This window comes from Tachyglossus aculeatus, chromosome 16, assembly GCF_015852505.1.
Source record: "Tachyglossus aculeatus isolate mTacAcu1 chromosome 16, mTacAcu1.pri, whole genome shotgun sequence".
NCBI lineage: Eukaryota > Metazoa > Chordata > Mammalia > Monotremata > Tachyglossidae > Tachyglossus > Tachyglossus aculeatus.
In genome coordinates this window covers 27,356,651-27,372,381 of record NC_052081.1, presented here as the reverse complement: position 1 = coordinate 27,372,381, position 15,731 = coordinate 27,356,651, and positions in this window count along the sequence as shown.

The following is a 15,731-nucleotide window of genomic DNA, read 5'->3' as shown; positions in this document are numbered from 1 at the left end:
ATGTTCTTTCCACTAGGCCACATTGCTTTCCTAACCTCTTTTCCAAGGAAAAACTGTGTTCGTTTGGCAGCAGAAGCCTCTCCTCACAGGGTGTGGAGCAGATGTCAGTCTGGAGCAGAATTACTTAGTTGCATTTATTGGGGGGCATTTGTGTGCAAAGCACTGAACTAGGCTCTAGGAAGAGTATAAAAGAGTATACATGATCCCTGCCCTCAAGTAGCTTAGTGGACCAGAAGCATGCTTTCAGATGCCATTGCTGTTTCAGTGCTTCATGCAGCCCATGTGTACGGGGCAACAGATTTGAGAATGGGGCCACTTGCCTATCAGAGCTGGTTATCTTGCCTTCCAAATGTCAGCACTGAAAGCCAATCTGAGCTGTTCTCTGACAGGCCACAAATCAAAATCCAGACCTCAGGCCAAAGAATTCAATAGAATATATATCTGAACACAATGAACATTTTCTATCATTTCCTTTTCTATTTTTAGACCATTTTCATTTTCATTGAGTCAACTTTTCTATCATTCTCATTCTTTTATTGTGACTTACCTAATGTTTCTAGAAATGCAGTTGGCTCTTGGTCACATTCTCAAATTCACGGCATCTTCCCCAGCTCTACAGAAGCCTTATAGAGAAGTAATGTGGCCTAGTAGAAAATGCTTGGGACTCACAGTCAAGAGAGTTGGGTTCTAATCTTGACTTCTCCGCTTGCCTGATGCATGACTCTGGGCCTCCATTTCCTCAGTTGTATAATAGTGATTATATATCCGTTCTCCCTCCTATTTAGACTGTGAACCCCATGTGGGGCAGGGAATGTGCTTAATCTGATTGACTGCATCTACCCCAAGTGCATATTTAGCACTTAACAAATACTTGTCTTGTCTAGTTGTCTCCGACCCATAGCGACTCCATGGACACATCTCTCCCTGAATGCCCCACTCTTCATCTGCAATCATTCTGGTAGTGTATCCCCAGAGTTTTCTGGGTAAAAATACAGAAGTGGTTTACCATTGCCTTCTTCCATGCAGACAGTTTGAGTCTCCGCCCCTGACTTTCTCCCGTGCCACTACTGCCCAGCACAGGAGTTTTGACTTGTAGCAGATTATCTTCCACTAGCTAGCCACTGCCCACGCTAGGAATGGAATTGGTATGCTTCTGCTTGATTCTGCCTCCCATAGCTGAGATAGGAAAGTACTGGAAACTCTCCAGGTATGATACTGAGAGGGGAACAAATATTACAATTATTATTTTAGTTTTTTAATGATATATGTTATAAGTATTTATTCTGTGCCAAGCACTGAACTAAACTCAGGGAGAGATACAAAATAATGGGGTTGGACATAGCCCCGCCCCACATGGGGCTCACCATCTTAATCACCATTTTACAGAGAAGGTAACTGGGGAACAGATAAGTGAAGTGACTTACCCAAGGTCACATAGCAGACAAGTGGTGGAGCTGAGATTAGAACCCAGGTCCTCTGATTCTCAGGCCCATGCTCTTTTCAGAGGTCACACTGCTTCTTTATAACTTGTACCTGGGGTCGCTGGAGTTTACACTAAGCATAAAGGACCAAATAGATCTCACCAGAAACACATTTACTATTTTTTTTTCAGAAAAGGGTAGCGTTGAGATCAAACATCGATCCTCCCAAGCCCTTCTGAGAATGAGACTGTCACACTGTTTCATGCTGCTTCCTCATTAAGAAATTCAAAAGGAGGAATTGGAAGAAAGAGATTTTGGAGGGCTCTCATTTTAAAGAGACATGACCAAGAAGTGATACGATATTGTCTCTTACTTCATTTATTACTTATCCCGAATTTCAACTTTCTTGCTCTTTGCTCTTCTCACCCCACCCTACCCTTGGTAAAAGCATTAATCAGTCAATCAGCCAATCAATGGTATTTATTGAGCACTTATTATTTGCAGATCACTGTACTAAATGCTTGGGAGAGTACACTACAACAGAATTAGCAGACATGTTCCCTGCCTGTAACAAATGTACAGTCTAGAGGAGGCGCTTACAGTCTAGAGCTAAGAAGAGTTTTCATGTAAAATCGAAGTTGCACACCACAAGAGTACATCTGAGTTTTCTACTTCCCAACTTTTCAAAGTGTCTCTATATCGTTCCCAAAATAATTAGTTCAAAATGAGCACTGATGAAAATGATAGCAAGGGTAATAATGATCTCCACTTTTCCTACGGCTACTACTACTACTACTACTGACTGAGCTACTGACCAAACTTGTTAGAGATGTTACTTTTTAATCAATCAATCACTGGTATTTACTGAATACTTACTATGTGCAGAGCACTATGCTAAGGACTTGGGAGAGTACAATACAACAGAATTAGCTGAAACTTTCCCTGCCCACAAAGAGAGTCAAGATTGGGTGGGGTTGGTAGGCTGGCCTCCCCTCAGCCTCCCCATGGGTGTGTTAAGGGAAACTGAGGAATCATCATTAACTAGCTTCAATTCTCAAGGTCGTACCCTCTGTACTTCCCTGTAGATTTAAAAGTGGTCAACGGTAGATCACCATCATGACTAATGCCTGTCCTTTTATAATAATCTGAAACAAGTAAGAATAATGCTGTAGGTTTCTAGATCTTTTGTAGCTCTCAAAGAAGGGTATGTTTTCTTCACGGAAACATGTGAATTGGGATTACAGAGTGAGGTTCGAGCAACTGGGCTCAAGGTTTGAAGTGATCTATGCTTTTAGCGCCCTCCTGTGGACTTTTCTCAAGCAACCGGACTTTGTTCCCCTGAGGAAGGGCCTTCTTTTGGCATTAGCTGAAGTGAAAGGCCGTAGGGAAAAATCATTGATCTCCTTGGCAGCTCCGGTTTCTCTGACCTTAAGTCCTCTCCACGTGAATTTCTCCACGTGTTCCACCTATGTGGGGTATAGGAATGAGCTAGAATGGATAATTTAGAGTGTGAGCCCCATGTGGGACGGGAACAGTGTCCAACCTATCTTAGTACAATGCCTGCTTCCTAGTAACCACTTAACAAGTACAATTCAGAACAACAAAAAAGGATAGGACTTGTGATTTAAGCTGATCACAGCCTCAATGGACAAAGTGCATTCATTCATTCAATCGTATTTATTGCGCGCTTACTGTGTGCAGAGCACTGTACTAAGCGCTTGGGAAGTACAAGTGGGCAACATATAGAGACAGTCCCTACCCAACAATGGGCTCACAGTTTAGAAGGGGGGAGGCAGACAACCAAACAAAACATGTAGACATGTGTCAAAATCATCAGAATAAATGGAATTATAGCTATAGTTATTCCCCTCCCCATCTCTCGACACGTCTAGACTAATAATAATAATTGTGATATTTGTTAAGCGCTTACGATATGCCAAGCACTGTTCCAAGCACTGGAGTAGATGCAAGATATTCAAGTTGAACAAAGTCCCTGTTCCACATGGGGCTCGATGTCTTAATCCCTATTTTACAGATGAGGGAACTGAGGCACAGAAAAGTTATGTGACTTTTCCAAGGTCACATAGCAGACGTGGCAGAGCCGGGACTAGAACCCTCATCCTCTGACTCCCACTTCTGTGCTTTTTCCACTAGACCATGCTGCTTCCTATTAACTAATACAGCATTACAGTTTGACTATTAACTAATACAGTAAGAGAGAACATTCCTGACTGCATGGGCCCATTAGAACTATGTGTGAGATCTGCCTGCTAATTGGTCTTGATAGATCATGGCCATTTTTAGGGCTGCCTTTTCTCCTGGTGCTGTGTGTGTCAAGAGGTGCCTTTCTGGCTTTCAGGTCAGATCCGTATCACCTTGTGTAGTTAGGTCCTTGGCTTCCGTGTCGGAGACAAGTAAATACTTAGAAAGGCAAGCCACTCCTTTCACAAAGCAAGAGGGAGATCTTTCAAAGCAATTCTCCTCCAGATGCCTGTACCAAAATCCAGATCAGCTTTGTTTCAGGAGTTGGTTGGTGAAACCTCATTCACCTGCAATAGTAATAACCTTGGACTGAAGCATCTCTCTTGGAGACGCTGGCTCCTTAGAGATACCCAAGAAAATAACCCACTGGTGCAGTCACTAACCCACCAGGAGGGGCTTTTCTATTCTTTAATAATAATAATTGTGGTGTTTGTTAAGCACTGTGTCAGGCACTGTACTAAGCACTGGGATGGTTACAAAATGGACACAATCTCCAATCTGCCATGTTGGGCTCACAGTCTCAATCCTCATTTTACAGATGAGGTAACTGAGGCCCAGAGAAGTAAAGTGACTTGCCCAAGGTCTCATGGCAGATGTGGTGGAGCCAGGATTAGAACACAGGTCCTTCTGACTTCTAGGCCCATGCTCTTTCCACTAGGCCACGGATCCAATGAGGCAGAAAGGAGAGGGGGTCTGGGAAAAGAGGGCTTTATATCACATCTGGGATTCAATGGGGCAAGAGGGTTTACATCACATTTGGGATTCAGAGGCCTAGAAAGGAAGACATTAAATTGTCATACAAAGCCATCATCAACTGATCGTGTCCTGACACCAATCCAGAAGTACCTTTTTAGTGGGCTACTATCATAATGATTCAGGTATTTCATCATCAATTAGATCAGTTATTTAGTTGCTTCTACACCACTTCCTGGCTATTTCACTGTGTTTGAAAATGGACAGAGATGTTAGAAGTGGGCTTTGTAGCGGTAAAGTGGCTTTACTGTAATATAATAGCAAAGTGCTGTCTGGCAGAGCTGCATATAAGCCCATTTGCTAATCCCAATACCCTTCTTGCTTCTGCTCCCAACTTTCAGGTCACTTTCCTGCTTCTCAACACCTTCATCAGTGGGTGGGCAGAGGCAGGGCAATGAGAAGTGGAGGGGATTTAATGCCAATTAAATCTCTCAATCAATGGTATTTATCAAGCACTTATAATTTTCCTTTCTGCTGCAGCTCTGCTCAAAGATTTGGAGAAGGAGGGAGTGGGGCTGAAACAACCTATTATTCATATATTTCAGTTATCCATTTTATCCCTCTTCATCAGTCATCTGTTGAACTCTCCCCAGTGTCCGTAGATAATGGAGAGTTGGCTGAACTTTTTTCAAACCACTTGGCTGTCAGTGGGGCCAATTTAATGTTCCTGGGGGAGAAGGTTGTTAAGTGCTTGCTGAGGATTAGTTGAAGCTCTCAAATATTTGAAGAGAACCCGAGCTTTCAGCTTTCCCTTCTCTGTTCCTGTCTGCTTTTTGTAAATATTGCTAGCTGGCCTTCTCCCCTATTCTCTCCTCATTCACACAGAGTCCCCAGTTGTGACTCTCACTTGCCACTCTCACAGCTTTTATTTAATGGAATTTGTTAAGTGCTTACTATGTGCCAGGCACTGTTTTGAATGCTGAGGTAAGCACACTCTTATCCATTTTACAGATGAGGTAACTGAGGCACACAGAAGTTAAGTGGCTTGCCCAACATCATGCAGCAGACAAACAGCAAATCCAAGATTAGAACACAGGTCCTTTTGACTCCCTGGCCCATCCACTAACCATTAGGCCATGCCGTTTCTCCTAGTTTTTGTTTAATGGCTCTGACTTCCCTTTCTCTGGCATAATTTGTCAGGATTTACACACTCACACACACATAAAGACGTCATATCTTCTTTCCTCCTTTTTCTCTGACTCTCTCCCTGGATAGCTCACCCAAGCTCAGAAAGTCCAGACTACAAATCCCCAATTTTGCTAGTAAAAAGATCGTTTCAAATAAGAAAGAGCTAAGAAAGAGCAGGAAAGGAAAGGAAGGGAAGGACTCAATCAGTCAATAAATCGATCATACTTAGTGAGTGCTTACTGTGTCCAGAGAGCACTGTATTAAGTGCTTGGGAGAATACAGTAGAATAGAGTTGATAGACCTGTTCTCTGCCCACAGTGAGTTTACAGTCTGGAGGACTCTTTGGCCCACAACCTCCTAGCCCTCATGCATATTCCAAAATGTTTGTCTAGATGTTCAAAGCAGGAGATATAACTGTGGCATTTGTTAAGCGCTTACTATGTGCCGGCACTGTATTAAGCACTGGGGTGAAGTCATTCAATTCAGTAATTCATTCATTCGTATTTGTTGAGCACTTACTCTGTGCACAGCACTGTATTAAGTGCTTGGGAGAGTACAAGACAACAATAAACAGTCACATTCCCTGCCCACAATGAGCTTACAGTCTACAGTAGGGGAGACAGACATCAATACAAATAAATAAAATTACAGATATTTATGTAAGTGATGTGGGGCTGGGAGGAGGGAAGACTAAAGAGAGCATGTCAAGGTGATGCAGAAGGGAGTGGGAGATGAGGAAAAGTGGGGTTTAGTCTGGGAAGGCCTCTTGGAGGAGATGTGCCTTCAATAATGCTTTGAAGGAGGGGAGAGTAATTGTCTGTTAGATTTGAGGAGGGAGGGTGTTCCAGGCCAGAGGGAGGACTTGGGCTAGGGGTTGGTGGTGAGACAGGAGAGATCAAGGCACAGTGAGAAGGTTAGCACTAGACGAGGGAAGTGTGCAGGTTGGGTTATAGAAGGAGACAAGTGAGGTGAGGTAGGAGGGGGCAAGGTGGTGGAGTGCTTTAAAGCCAATGGTGAGGAGTTTTTGTTTGATGAGGAGGTGGCTGGGCAATCACTGGAAATTCATTCATTCTTTCAATCGTATTTATTGAGCACTTACTGTGTGCAGAACACTGTACTAAGCACTTGGGAAGTATAATGAGAGCAGCGTGGCTCAGTAGAAAGAGCCTGGGCTTTGGAGTCAGAGGTAATGGGTTCAAATTGTGGCTCTGCCACTTGTCAGCTGTGGGACTTTAGGCAAGTCACTTCACTTCTCTGTGCCTCAGTTACCTCATCTGTAAAATGGGGATGAAGAGTGTGAGCCCCACATTGGACAACCTGATCACCTTGTAACGTCCCTAGCACTTAGAACAGTGCTTTGCACATAGTAAGCGCTTAATAAATGCCATCATTGTTATTATTACAAGTCGGCAACATATATAGACGGTCCCTACCCAACAACGGGCTCACAGTCTAGAAGGGGGAAACAGATAACAAAAGAAAGCATGTATACAGATATCAAAATCATCAGAACAAATAGAATTATAGCTATATGCACATCAACAAAATAAATAGAATAGTAAATATGTACAAGTAATATAAAAAGAGTAATAAATCTGTACAAATATATACAAGTGCTGTGGGGAGGGGAAGGAGGTAGGGCGGGGGGGATGGGGAGGAGGAGAGGAAAAAGGGGGCTCAGTCTGGGAAGACCTCCTGGAGGAGGTCCAGGAAGCTACCAGTGGCTACCAATCAACCTACGCATCAGGCAGAAACTCCTCACCCTCGGCTTCAAGGCTCTCCATCACCTCGTCCCCTCCTACCTCACCTCCCTTCTCTCCTTCTACAGCCCAGCCTGCACCCTCTGCTCCTCACCGTGCCTCATTCTCACCTGTCCCGCAGTCGACCCCCGGGCCACATCATCCCCCTGGCCTGGAATGCCCTCCCTCCGCACATCCGCCAAGCTAGCTCTCTTCCTCCCTTCAAGGTCCTACTGAGAGCTCACCTCCTCCAGTAGGCCTTCCCAGACTGAGCCCCCTCTTTCCTCTCCCCCTCCTCCCTCTCTCCATCCCCCCCACCTTACCTCTTTCCCCTCCCCACAGCACCTGTATATATGTATATATGTTTGTATGTATTTATTACTCTATTTATTTATTTTATTTGTACATATTTATTCTATTTATTTTATTTTTTTAATATGTTTTGTTTTGTTCTCTGTCTCCCCCTTTTAGACTGTGAGCCTACTGTTGGGTAGGGACCGTCTCTATGTGTCACCAATTTGTACTTCCCAAGCGCTTAGTACAGTGCTCTGCACACAGTAAGTGCTCAATAAATACGATTGAATGAATGAATGAGGAGGTGATGTCTCAGTAGGGCTTTGAAGGGAAGAAGAGAGCTAGCTTGGCGGATGTGAGGAGGGATGGCATTCCAGGCCAGGGAAAGGATGTGGGCTGGGACAGGCAAGAATGAGGCACAGTGAGGAGGATAGCGGCAGAGGAGCAGAGAGTGCAGGCTGGGCTGTAGAAGGAGAGAAGGGAGGTGAGGTAGGAGGGGGTGAGGTGATGGAGAGACTTTGAAGGTGAGAGTGAGCAGTTTTTGCTTGATTCGTAAGTTGACAGGCAGCCACTGGAGATTTTTGAGGAGGGGAGTAACATGCCCAGAGCATTTCTGTACAGAGATAATCTGGGCAGCAGAGTGAAGTATAGACTGAAGCGGGGACAGACAGGAGGATGGGAGATCAGAGAGGAGGCTGATGCAGTAATCCAGTTGGGATAGGATGAGAGATTGAACCAGCAAGGTAGCAGTTTGGATGGAGAGGAAAGGGCGGATCTTGGAGATGTTGCGGAGGTGAGATCGGCAGATTTTGGTGACGGACTGGATGTGTGGGGTGAATGACAGAGTCGAGTCGAGGATGACACCAAGGTTGCGGGTTTGTGAGGCGGGAAGGATGGTAGTGCTGCCTACAGTGATGGGAAAGTCAGGGAGAGAACAGGGTTTGGGAGGGAAGATAAGGAGTTCAGTCTTGGACATATTGAGTTTTAGATGGCGGCAGACATCCAGATGGAGATGTCCTGAAGGCAGGAGGAGTTACGAGCCTGGAGGGAGGGAGAGAGAGCAGGGGCAGAGATGTAGATTTGGGTGTCATCAGCGTACAGATGGAAATTGGTTTGGACACAGTCTGTGTCCCACATGGGGCTCACAGTCTTAATCCCCATTTTACAGATGAGGTAACTGAGGTTCAGAGAAGTTGTGACTTGCCCAAGGTCACACAACAGACAAGTGGCAGAGCTGGGATCAGAACCCGGTCCTTCTGACTCCCAGGTCCGTGCTCTATCCACTAGGCAATACTGGCTCTTATCTGGGGCAGGAATGGATTTTCAGTATGTTATTGCTGGCCCCACTATATTAATCCATCCATCAATCAATCACGTTTATTGAGCAGTTACTCTGTGCGGAGCACTATATAAGTACTTGTGAGAGTACGATAGAGTAAATGGACATGATCTTTGCCCTTAAGTAGTTTACAATCTAAGGAGTGAGACAGACATTAAAATACATTAAAATAAATTACAGGGAATGGTAAGCAACAGAGTTTATAAGATATGAACTAAAGTGCCCTGGGGGGCAGGTGAAATCAGCACCTATGTGATTAGGGACAGAAGACTAGACTATTTGAGTGAAATGGAAATGTTCAAGTGGCAGGAGGAGGCCACAAGGAAATTAAAGTTAAATGGGGAAGATCTGTCCAAGAGCTGAGACACGACTTTTGTAAGCTGGATATGAAGTGGAGAAGGAGTTCCAGGCAGTAGGGAGAACAAGAACAAGAGGTTGATGGTGAGAGAAAAGAGAGTGAGTTACAGTGAGTAGGTTGCTCTTACAGGGGTGAAGTGTGCAGGAGAGGTGGTAATGGGAGAGTAATGAATGAATAGGATGAATAGTGGGGAGTGCCGATTAAATGCCTTAGGAGTTTCTGCTTGATGCACAGAGATTTTTGGAGGATTTTTGAGGAGCGTATAAATGACCATAAAATGATGCTTTAGAAAAATGATGTGGGTAGCAGTGTGAAGTATGGACCAGAGGAAGGAGAATCTGGAGGCAGGGAAGTCAGCAAAGAGGTTTATGAGGTAGTAGAGACGGGATACAGTAAATGCTTGGACCAGAGTGGTGGCAGTTTGGGTGGAGAAGAAAAGACAGATTCTGGAGATTTTGTGAACAAAGAACCAACAAAATTTGATGACTGAGTATGTGGGTTGAAGGAGAGAGAGGAATTGAGGAGAATGACAAGGCTGGGAGCTTGTGAGACAGAGAGGCTGGAGGTGTTTTCAACAGTGATAGGAAAGTTAGGGGTTGGAGAGAGCTTAGAAGGATAGATGAGGAATTCAGTTTAGTTTATACCAACCATATGTGAATCATCTTCCCTTTCCATAATGCTGAGGAATCACCCTGGCACAGGAACATTTTGTGCTAGAGTAGTGTTTAAAACTTCGTTACAGGGCTGCATAAGCCCATAGTTTAGAAGAGATCTTAGAAGAGGTTAATCATAAAGCAACATAAATAATTCACTTAAGGGAAATGTCCTCAGAATCGTAAACAGAGTTGGAAGTGTTGCTCATCCTAATAAATTTTCATTTGAATGTTTGGAAATGATGAGATCCTTCTCTCAGTTAGGCTGGACAACTTGAGGGCATTAAAGAGTCGAGCATGTGAGCTGAAATTGCTGTCCTTGCAGTGAGCTTTTAATGTAATTGCAGCCTTTATTTGGGGGAACTAATAAACCTACCTCTATTTGGAAACCTTTTCTGCAGGGTCCAGGTCATTAGGGATATTTAATTGTGTGTCCTAAGAGGAGTTTTCCCTTTCCCGAGTGAAACGGGGGTAACAGAACCCTTTGACCTCACAGGTTTCTGAAGAATGTCACCCAGACAAAGTGAATTACAATCTGAAACACTGGGGGCCCTTCTGTTAACTGGCAAGAAGCCATGGAGGCAGAAAACCATGTTGCTAACTGACCATTTGATGGAGGAGGATTTCATGCTGTGGGAAACATTGAGGAGAAGGGACCCCAGGTTTTGTAGGGAGCAGCTACAGCCTCTCCCACCATTTGAGTGTAAACTCCTTGTGCCCTGGAAATTGGTCTTTTGCATGTTTTGTATTTCCCAAGGGCTTAGTACATTGATTGCATTGCACACTGTCAATAATAGGAATAGTATTTAATAAGCACTTGCTGTGTGCAGAGCACTATATTAAGCACTGTAGGTGCCCAATAAATAGCATTACCATTACTAATGAAGGGCAGACACTAGCTGAGCTCAATGTGGAAATGTCAGCTGGTCAGTTATCATTTTTTGACCAAGGGGAAACTAGCCCTTTGGTGGCCATCTCCTAGAATGCCACAGACTCAGACACCAGTGAAACATTGGTGCAGGTGAGTTTCTGTCAATGGAGGGCTGGAACAGGATGGGTGATTCTGGAAACCACATCAATGCTTTGAGGACAGGATTTCAAATAGCTTCATATTCACTTTATAGCCATTAAGTAGGTCAGAAAATCCTTTAGTAGCCAAATGAATAGCTTTCATCATCATCATCACCATCGGCAGCAGCATTCACTGAGTGCTTTCTCATGACAATAATTGCCACATCTGTTGAGCACTTACTTCGTGCCTCCCTCCTGTAAGCTCATTGTGGGAAGGGAATGTGTCTGTTATATTATTATATTGTACTCTCCCAAGCGCTTTGTACAATGCTCTGTACAAAGTAAGTGCTCAATAAATATGACCGACTCAATTCTCTTCCTTTTGTCTATCATCCTCTTTTTTGTCCTGGTTCCCCCCGCCCATCCTCTTCCCTAATTTCTTTTTGATTTCTGATGCTGCTCTTTTGTTTGTCTCTCTTTGTGAGTCTACTAACGGTCCTTTGCCTTCCCACTGGTTTTCCCTTTCGTGACCTGATTTTTCCTCTTTATCCCCTCCCTTTTTCCTTTAGCAGGCAGAACACCACCCTTCCACATTGCTCTGCATCACACTGCCCAGCCAGGATTCTGCTCCCTGAGCTCTCCTGAACCTCAGAGTGTATGCAGTCTTTTGTGCCTCATGGAGCTGTGAAGCTGTCCAGGCAGCCTGCATCTGGCTCCCTAATTCTTTCCCAGGATTGGTGCTTCAAGGTTCTCGGCTGTTTTCTGCCTCCCCCAACCCACTCTGACTTTGCCAGTTTTCTCTGGCTGCACGGTGGAGTTGGAGGTGTTGGGTGGGGAGGGATGACAAAGATGATAATAATAACAATAATAATAATAATGGTATTTAAGTGGTTAGTATGTGCCAAGCACTGAACTACTAGGCACTGAGGTAGGCACAAGATAATCAGATCCCACATGGGGCTCACACTCTAAATAGGAGGGAAAACTGGTAACTGAATCCCCATTTTTCAGATGAGGGAACTGAGATACAGAGATGTTAAGTGACTTACCCAAGGTCACACAGTAAGTAGTAGAACTGGGATTAAAACCCAGGTCCTCTGATTCCCAGGCCCATGCTCTTTACACTAGGCCACACTGCTTCCTGTGATGGTGATGACAATAGTGATGATGGTAGGTGGTAGTGGTGGAAGTGAGTAGAGGAAGTGCATACTCCAATTAGACTGTAAACTCCAAATGGGTAAGGAGCATATCTATTAACTCATCACAGTGTCCCCTCCCAAGCACTTAGTACAGTGGCTGCACACAGTAAGTGTTCAATACATACCACTGACTGATTTGATTGATTGAAATACTGACAGCTTTACTGAATCCCTGTCTTGCAATTAAATGTTCTGCCACATCTAGGAATTTCTCTAGCACAATCTAAAGTGCAGAACTGATAACAGCAAGTCTATTTGCTATGCTTTATTACACTGGATTTAAACAATTCAGTAACCATCTAAGCTAAATTTGACCAAATTTGACCACTGCTAACAAATTAATGGCTGAGGTTCATGGGAAATGCCATCACTCCCTTAAATTGGATGGGTTGATCTCCCCAATTTTCACCTCAGCATTGAAAGGAAGCAACATTTCTAGCAGATCTCAATTTCATGAAGCATTTAACTAGTAAGTACAGCTGGTTTTCTGTGGCAGATTTGGCTAGCTTTGATCATCTGGGGTCTAAATAATCCTTTCTAAATCTGGTTCTGTGATTTATATTGTGCTCTCCCAAACACTTAGTATAGTGCTCTGCAGGCAGAAAATAATAAATACACCTGAATGATTGATTGATATTTTGTGAACCTCCCAATGGAGGTTTTTAAACTGAACTAGGCTCCAGAATATTTGGGGATTTTATCGCATTTTGGGATTCAGTTTCCCTTAAGAAAAGAAACAATCTACCAATGACATTTATTGAGTGCCTACTGTGTTCAAAGCTCTGTTCTCAGCACTTGGGAGAGGACAATACAACAGAGGTGGCTGACATGTTCCTTGCCCACAAGGTGTTTACATCTAGAAGGTACTTCCCGAAATCACTGCTTGGTGTGTCAGGGCTTTCCTGAGAAAGGCAAGTTTTATCACACAATAAATTGGTAAACTGTTTTTTGGTTAGCCTCCCAAACTCCAAGTTAATCTTTAAGATCCATAGTCTGTCACAGGGACCAGACCTAATTAACGCCTGTGTATCCTTTCCTAGCATTTAGTACAGTGTTAGTACACAACCTTTAAAAAATACTACTCCTATTACTACTACTACTCTTCCTCCTCCTCCCCCACACCCCCATATTAATCATTGTGTTTATTTGTGAGATGTTAAAAGCTCTCCAATACTAGCTGAAATTTGGGAGTTCATTTTTGGAGAGTGTAATTTTGACAATCTCAAGGCCAGGCTTGATGCCGACCTGAATAAATCTTAGGTGGCTTTTGTCAGCCTAAATGAAAAGGCTCTCTGAATGGGGTTATCTTCCCAGCACCAACTAATCCTTAAAGTTCATGGGAAATGTCATTGCTCCTCTAAGGCAGATGAGTTGATCTCACAGATTTTGGGAATGCTTAGGTATGCATAATTTTGAAAGGAGTGTAGCCTAATAGCACAGGCCTGGGAGTCAAAAGTACCTGTGTTCTAATCCCAGCTCTACCTCTTCTCTCCTCTGTGACCTTGGGCAAGTCACTTCATTTCTCTGTGCCTTAGTTCCCTCATCTGTATAATGGGGAATAAGACTGTAAACACAGTGTGAAACAGGGACTATATCCAACCTGAGTAGCTTTTATTTATCCCAGTGTTTAGTGCAGTGCCTGGCCCGTAATAAATACTTAACAAATACCATAAAAAACACCAAACCTCCCTACCCACAAAAAAAACTTTCTGCTGTACAGCCTAAATCATCTCGGTGACGTAAAACCTCGAGTACACAACAAAAGATTGAATTTGCAAATCTAAAATCAGAATAAAAATTGCTATGATCCTCTTTCTTGATGGAAAAGCTTCTAGATTTTCATATTTATGTTGCATCATCTCTCTAATAATTGTGGTATTTGTTAAGCACTTAGTATGTGCCACACAGTGTGCTAAGTGCTGGGGTAGATACAAAGAAATCAGGCCCCGTGTGAGGTTCACAGTCTAAGAGGGAGAAGTGGTATTGAATCCCTATTGTGCAGATGAGGGAACTGAGGCATAGTGAAGTTAAGTGACTTGTCTGAAGTCACACAAGAGGTAAATGGCAGAGCCAGGATTGAAACCTAGTTCCTCTGACTCGCAGTCCCATGCTCTTTCCACTAGGACACAGTGCTTCTATCTCTATGGTCATTTCTGGGTTCAGATCTCAGGAGAGTCTTAACTCTACTTTTCTCCTCATGTCCTGTAGACTGTAAGCTCTCTAAATTGTAAGCTCATTGCAGGCAGGGAACATGTCTGCCAACTCTGTTGAATTGTACTCTCCCAAGCAGAGTGCTCTGCACGTAGTAAGTGCTCAATAAATACCACTGATGATTATCTCCTGGGATCCACTCTTAATAATGCAGAAGGGATCCTTCATCCCCATCATCATCTTCATCGTCTGTATTTGTTGAGTGCCTCCTTTGTGCAAAGCACTATACTGGGTGCCAACCGTGTGCAGAGGACTGTACTGGGCACCTAATGTATGCAGAACATTGTATTAGGCACTCATACTGTGCTAAGCCTGAGGTGCGTATAGAGTATTATTTGAGGTGCTGAAATTTTGCAGAAAATTTCCTGGTCATCTAATATATGCAAACCCCCTATTATGTGAAGGACCACATACTAAGTGCTTACTATGTGCAGAAGACCATTTTGGGCATCCACTATGAGCAGAGTAATGGGCAGAACTGTACTAGGTATTTGGGAACCTCAATTGAAGTAGAAAGCTGTCCCTGACTGAGTAGCTTGCACCTTGGAAAACAAGGAGACAAAAAGAATGTACATTCAAGGGGAAGAAGAGTGAAAACAAAGATAAACCAGATCCAGATTGGCTCCATCTGGATCCCTTTCCCAGCTTATCTTTTTCTTTGCTCAGTATGCTCATTATAGGCAGGGAATGTGTCTGCTAATTCTGTTGCACAATAATTATATCATTAGTGGTATTTGTTAAGTGCCTATTGTGTGCTAGGCATTGTTTTAAGCACTGGGGAAGACACAAGATAATCAGGTTGGACATAGTCTCTGTCCCACATAGGGCTCACAGTTTTAATTCCCATTTTACAGATGAGGGAACTGAAGTAAAGAGAATTTAAGTGACTTGTCCAAGGTCACACAGTCTCCCAAGCACTTAGTACAGTGCTCTGCACACAGTAAACACTCAAATATCATTGATTGATTGTTAACATTTTGGCCATTTCACTTCTTATCTCTCTTCCCTTTTCATTCTCTCCTCCCCCTTGACTATCCGCCCAGCATTTCCCATTTAGAAACAAGCTCAAAAGATCCACTCTTTTCTTGACTAGCTTGGAGAAGTCCCTGTATGAAATGGAAATATTCTCCCTCATTGTATTCCTTCTGTTTGGTTCCTTCCTCCTGTCTTTCTCAACTTCCTGTCAATTCAATCTGCATCTTCAGGGATAATTAATGACCAGCACTCAGAAGTAACATCTACAGAAGGTAGCATTTCCAAAGGGCTAACAAAAATCAAAGCCCAGATGGCCACTGGTAATAATGAACGTGACAGTGGTAGCAGTGAAGTCTCTCAAGGCTCTCCTGCAGTACACGCTGTTGCT